The sequence below is a fragment of the Lemur catta genome, chromosome 3, assembly GCF_020740605.2.
Source record: "Lemur catta isolate mLemCat1 chromosome 3, mLemCat1.pri, whole genome shotgun sequence".
Lineage (NCBI taxonomy): Eukaryota > Metazoa > Chordata > Mammalia > Primates > Lemuridae > Lemur > Lemur catta.
In genome coordinates, this window is record NC_059130.1 from 90,803,649 (window position 1) to 90,810,371 (window position 6,723).

The window sequence follows — 6,723 nt, forward strand, 5'->3', positions numbered from 1 at the left end:
ACACACATACACACAAACGTACACACAAGCACACTCATGCACACACACCACCTCCCTACCCTCAGAGGAGCAAGAGAAGATGGAGGAGGAAGAAGAAGAGGAGGATGATGAGGAAGAAAGGAGTAGAGTTTTGGGATCCTCGAGCTAGAAGGGACTTCAGAAATCAAGATGTTCAAACTCTTGCTTGTATGAGGGGAAACTGAGGCCCAGGGATGTACAGGCAGAGCTGAGACTGAAATCCAGGTTTCTTAGTAGTCAGTTCAATGCAATTTTCTTTCTCCCAGTGGGAGGGAGACACGAGAAGATGGGTGAGACGTCTACCATTACCTTGCAAATCACCTGCCACTTCACGTACCCCCACTCCAACCCACTGAGCTGTTGTGTTCCCTTTTATTTACAGTGTAGGAAACTGAGGCCTGGGAAGAGACAGTGGTTTATCCTAAGGAACAGCTCAGGGCCATCTGTGACAAGACAGACAGAATTCACACCTTCTGCTGCCCCGTCCACACTTTCTGTCTGTGCTGGGACAGATGAAGTGGTTGGCATCAGGAACCTTCCCGAAAAAGGACACAGTATTCCCTGGGTCCAGGGAAGACCCTCTGCTGGGACCCAGGCAGCCTGGCTTCTGGTCCCAGCTGCACCTCTCATTGAACCACAGATGCGCCTGGGCAGGCTGCTAAATGTCTCTGAGCCTAGGTGTCCTTGTCAGTGTGACCTGTGCCCTGCCTGCCCCATAGCACCAATGAGGTATGGGGGTGCTCCTGAGAGCCTCTGTGAACCCCAAGTGACCACAAGCTCTTGGAGTTAACACAGAGATGCTGACACCCGACCACCATCCAGCCAAGGGCCCAGACCCCAGCACACAAGCACGCCTGCCCACATGATCCTTCCAAGGTGGCTGCATTGGGACAGCCTGGTCTTGCAAATGTCACTCTGCATGTACCCACTGCACACACAGGCTGAAGCAGCAGGTAAAGGGGCCCCCCTGGCCCTGTCCCCCGCCCCATCCCCACCATCCTCTGAGGATTCCAGATCTGAGTGTTAGAACCAGACCCTCTTCCCTTCCCTCTTAGGGGAAAGGAAAGTGAGAGGCAGGGTCCTGGGCCTCCCCTCCCCAGCCCCTAAGCCCAGAGCATCAGACACAGGCCATGCTGACCCCGAAAAGGAGAGCACTGACCTGGGAGGAAGGTCAGGGTGGACCCAGCTGGGCAGGGCTCAGAGGGATCTGGCACCCATTAGGATTGGATGTCAGAGGAAGAGTCCTTCACACTCATGGGTAAAGGTGAGTTTGTCAGTTAAACAGCAGGGTCAAGGGACTAACATTGGCAACATCACTGACAGTCCCTGGGGTGAGCTGCTGCAGGGGTGATGGGAGATGCGGCTGGCAGGTTGCTGGGTGGTGACCAAGGAGAGGAGAAGGAAAGGTCGGGCTCAGACCACCAAGAGTGCCAGGTGAGGTCTCTGGGTCCGGATCACTCTTCCAAGGAAGGCAAGAGTATGGTAGCCGGGAGAAGGCAGCTGAGTCTCGCACTTCTTATGCTCCCCACTGGGAAGGCCCCCCCAGCCCTTGGGGTTTGCCATAGGTTGAATGTTTATGTCCCCTCCAAAAGTCGTATGTGGAAACTAAATCCCTGGTGCAATAGTATCAAGAGGTGGAGCTTTAGGAGGAGGTTAGGCCAGGGGGGTTCCCCCCATGGATGGGGTCAGTGCCTTCTAAAAGGGCTGAGGGGACTAGCTAGGCCCTTTTTCCCTTTTGCCTTTTGCCATGTGAGGATGCAGCAATATGGTGTCATCTTGGAAGCAGAGACAGAGCCCTCGCCAGACACCGAATCTGCCAGGACCCTGATCTTGGACTTCTAGCCTCCAGAACTGTGAGAAAGAAATTTCTGCTCTTTATTAATTACCCAGTCTCAGGTATTTTGTTATAGAAGCAGGGAAGGACTGAGACAGGGTTCTGCTGCCTACATGCTCTGTCTCCCCAACAACCCCCTCACAGATGCCTGGGGCTGAGCCCCAACCCCTGCACATGGACCTAATCCTAAACTAGCTGGTTTAGGCTTATAGTAGCCAGTTCTCAAATGTGTCTAAGCCTCATCTGTTAGCTAATCAGGGGACAACCAAGAGCCCAGCAGAGCCCTAGGAAGGGAGCAAAGATGGCTTCGAAATGGCCAGAATAGATATTCTAAAGCCCATGCACAAAACCTAAACCTTTGACTTATCGGTGAGCCCCCAGCAGCCCCCACTCAAAGCCTGTTTATTTTTGTTTTACCCAGAGCTTTGTTATTTGTGTCCCAACTCACAAAAAGTTGGAAGAGAGGCAGGCAAGGCTGCACAGGGCCAGCGAGCAGAACAGTAGCTAATGAGTTGATGGTGCATATGTCATTAAAACCAGGGAAATCAGAAAAGACGATGCGAAGGACGGCCAAATTGGGGCAAATTATAGACACGTAAAATATGGTAGATCAACTCTCAACTGGGGCGTTCTTAAACAGCAGCCAAGAATTCACACACATATTAAAGACCCAGAGTCATCAAGGGAAGACGACAGTGGCCATTGTGATTTTCTATTTAGAAGTCATGGATTATGAATCCAGGCAGCAGAGTTTTGCTCAAATGGCTAAACGTTTTAGGCAGGTTTTGCTATGCAAGAATGAGGCCTCAATTTTACAGGAAATCCTCTTAGAGAACTCTCGAGAGCAAAGGGTGTCCTCACGCCGTCAGTCTTACACGAGTGAGTGTCTGTTGGGCAGCTGCCACCGTGGGTGATGCTGAGACGAGCATGTGTCATCCATTGGTCAGAGCCTGGGAGGGAAGATGCCTGGTCACACAGGACAGGCGCCTTCAGCACAAAGTACGTCAACATTCGCCCCCTCCTTCGTGCCTCTTGGCCAAAGAGCTCAGAGGAAGAAGCAACAAAATCCTTTGTCGGGGAGATTGGGAAAGATTCATGGGGAGGGGAGTGGTTTGAATCATGCATAAAAATACGGAAGTATAACAGGCTGATAAAATGAAAGTTTCCTCTGAAGCACCAAAACACAATACACATAAGAAGAACAAAATTGGAGGTCTCATATTTCCAGATTTCAGAACGTACTACAAAGCTACAGTAATCAAAACAGTGTGGTACTGGCATAACGACAGCCATATAAACCAATGGAATAGACTAGAGAGCCCAGAAATAAACCCTCACATACATGGTTGAATGATTTCTGACAAGATCATTTGATGGGGAAAGCACAGTCTTTTCAACAAATTGTGCCGAGAAAACTGAATATCCACATGCAAAAGAAAGAAGTTGGACCCTTACACTATACCCTGTACAAAAATTAACTCAAAAGGGATTGAAGACCTAAATGCAAGAGCTAAAAAGATAAAACTGTTAGAAGAAGACAAAGAGGAAAAGCTTTATGACACTGGATTTGGCAATGATTTCTTGGCTATGATACCAAAAGCACAGGCAACAAAAGAAAAAATAGATAAATTTGGCTTCATAAAAATTGAAAACTTCTGAGCCTCAAAGGATACTATCAACAAAGTGGAAAGGCAACCCATGAAATGGTAGAAAATATTTGCAAATCATACATTTGATAACAGATTAATATCCAGAATACGTAAAGAACTCCAATAAATTAACACAAAGAAAACCACACTTTTCAAAAATGGGCAAAGGACCTGAATAGACAGTTCTCTAAAGAAGTTATACAGATGGCCAACAAGTGTATGAAAGATGCGCAACATCACTAATCATTAGGGAAATGCAAAGCAAAACCACAATGAGATACCACTTCACAGCCATTAGGAAGGCTGTTATTGAAAAAACCAACGCAACAAGTGTTGGTGAGGATGTGGAGAAGTTGGATCCTTTGTGTGTCACTGGTAGAAACATAAAATGGTGCAGCCACTATGGAGAACAGTATGACAGCTCCTCAAAAAACTAAAAATAAAATGACTATGACCCAGCAATTCAACTTCTGAGTATACACCCAAAAGAACTGAAAGCAGGGACTCAAACAGACATTTGTACACACCCGTGTTCAAAGCAGCATTATCCACAGGGGCCAAAAGATGGAAACAACCCAAATGTCCATCAACGGATGAATGGATAACAAAATGTGGCACATACGTGCAATGGAGTATCATTTAGCCTTAAGAAGGAATGCAGTTCTGACATGCTACAACATGGATGAACCTTGAAGACATTACACTAAATGAAGTAAGCCAGACAGATACTGTATGATTCCATTCATGAAGTGCCTAGACTAGCCAAAATCATAGGGACCGAGAGTACAACAGAATGGTGGCTGCCAGGGGCTGGGGGAGGGAGGATCGGGAGTTAGTGTTTAATGGAAACAGAGTTTCCATTTGAGAAGATGGAAAGAGCTATGCAGACAGACGGTGGTGATGGTTGCACAACATAATGACTGTGTTTAATACCACTGAACTATATACTTAAAAATGGCACTTAAGAACCCACTGTGTGTACATGAACTAGATGTGGGCCACACTCGTGAAAAATACAGCGTGGGGCTCTTCTTTGATCCCATCCAGTAGCCTGTGTGGGTAGGGATGTGGGACCACAGCCGGCAGGATCTGGAAGGGAACTGCCTGATTGGAGGAGGCTGCGGGGGCACTGCAGTGGCTGGCGGATTAGGGGTGCGGTGCTGAGTGAGGGGTGCACAGGGAGCCTGCCCAGGCCAGGGAAGCCTGAACACTCCAAGGGGGCATCTCCAGCCTTGTACTTGGTCCAGGCCCAGGGCCAGAGCCTCCTTAGGGGTCCTACTCAAATCCAAGCTTTGCTGCTCCCCAGAACTTCTCCCTCCTTGCACCACAGCTTGCAGTGGTCAAACAGGGTGGTTCTCAAGTGGGGAGGAGACGAGCGAGAGACATAACCGTGAAGTGTTGAATGATCTATGACACTGGGCACTATGATATCTAAATAACATCTGCATTGAGACTGTGTTTTCAGACTTAAAGTGATAAAAGGGGTTTCTCTACAGCTTAATTATAACCAGAAAACAAGGTAAGGGTTATACCCCATTGAACAAGTTGCTTAAGAAAATGGCTTTTAGGATCACACGCCCTGAGTCCATTTAATCCATCTACAGTTCTCAGGTAACGGAGGCCCAGGGCCCCGCTTCTGCCTGTGTCTCCCTCAGGCTTTAGGCCGTGCCCTCTCTCTCAAGACTCTGGAAACTGGAGTTCTGCTTGGAATCCTGGGGCCAGCCAATCCCCCGGCCTCGCAGCCTGGTCTTCCGAGGTCACCACCCCAAATGGCAGCCCCTTTGCACGCTCGCCTCTGCCATCCTCCTGCCTCCACGGTGCTGTGTGTGCCCTGTCCTGCCTCCCTTGGCCCTCTCCCCATCGGCCATCCTACAGGGCCGGGGAGACAGGTGCTGCCTTGTTCCCACGCCCTCCCTCCACAGACCTCTACCAGCCGTCACAGCGGCCAGGGTGACCTGTGGGCGCCTTCCTGCTCCGCAGCCCTCACCTGGTGGAGGCTTCTCCCTGTCCCACACGCCTCAGAGCTTGGGTCAGATGCTCCTTGCGCTTCGTTGCTGCTCAACTGCACTCTGCTCGGTTGCTGGAGGTGCTGTGCTCTCCCTCACCTCCCCGTCTTTGGGTACGCTGTGTCCCCCACCATGGTACTTGCTCAGAAGCCTCCTCCAACTCCTAGCTTGGAACATGCCCCATCCCAGTGCACTCCCCATTCATCTCCCCAAATGTGATTGTTGATTTGGGTGCATCAGCGTTAGGCGTGCACTCTCAAGGGTGGGAACCCTGGTGTCTTCATGCCCTCAGTGCCTGGAGCAGAGTCGGTGAGTGGGGGTGGTGAGCCTGGCATTTTAGAAAATCCCTCCTGGGGCCAGCATGGGTGTGGACAAGGAGGCAGCAGCTGGTGCAATAGTTCATTCAGGCAGAGATGGGCACTCAGGTGATGGGGTGGAGAGGAGGGTCCCCGCTATTCTCCCAAACTGGAAGCGTGTCACCAGGGTGGCTCCCTCCACCCCAGGGTCATGCCCCCACCCCTTGGTAACCCTGCCCCTCCCTCAGCTCCCAGTGCCTACAAGTGCTCATTTACTGCACGAAGCCCTGACTGAGAAGCAGCCTTGGGTTTGTTTCAATCCCAAAGGGACTGACACTGTCACTAGGCTAAGTAGAGTGGGAAGGAAGCCTTCAGTTAAGGACACAACACTAATAGTCAGCTCTGGAGCACAGGGCATCACGCGCTGACGATACAGAGTGTTTCTCAGCCCGGAACCTCAAGTCCACACCACGGAATCGGAGTTTTCCATATGGAAGGAAATCCCTTCCATGCTGCTGCCTGGTGTTCCTCCATCTCCCCTGGCACTGCCCTCCATGGGAAGAGTCCTGGGCGAGTTCGATGTCCCTCTGGCTGGCCTCCACCCTGGCTACTGCAAGTTCTTCCTGAAAAACGGCTCTCAGCCAGCCTTTCTGCTGAGGACTTCCTCTTCCAGAGCAACGAGGAGTGAAGAGACTAATGTTTACCAGGTTGTGCCAGAAGTACTGGGCAGGTGACATCACAAATGTGATCGCTGTTGTTATATTAACTGTGTGAGTTAGCTTTAATATTCACATTTTTGGGTGAGGAACCGAGGCTCATTGGCTAGTTTCCATGGTTTGTTTGGGTTTTGAATTCTGGCTTGTCTGACTCTGAAGGCTGTGATACACCCCTCTTCCTTCCCTCCCCAAGGAGAGAACATG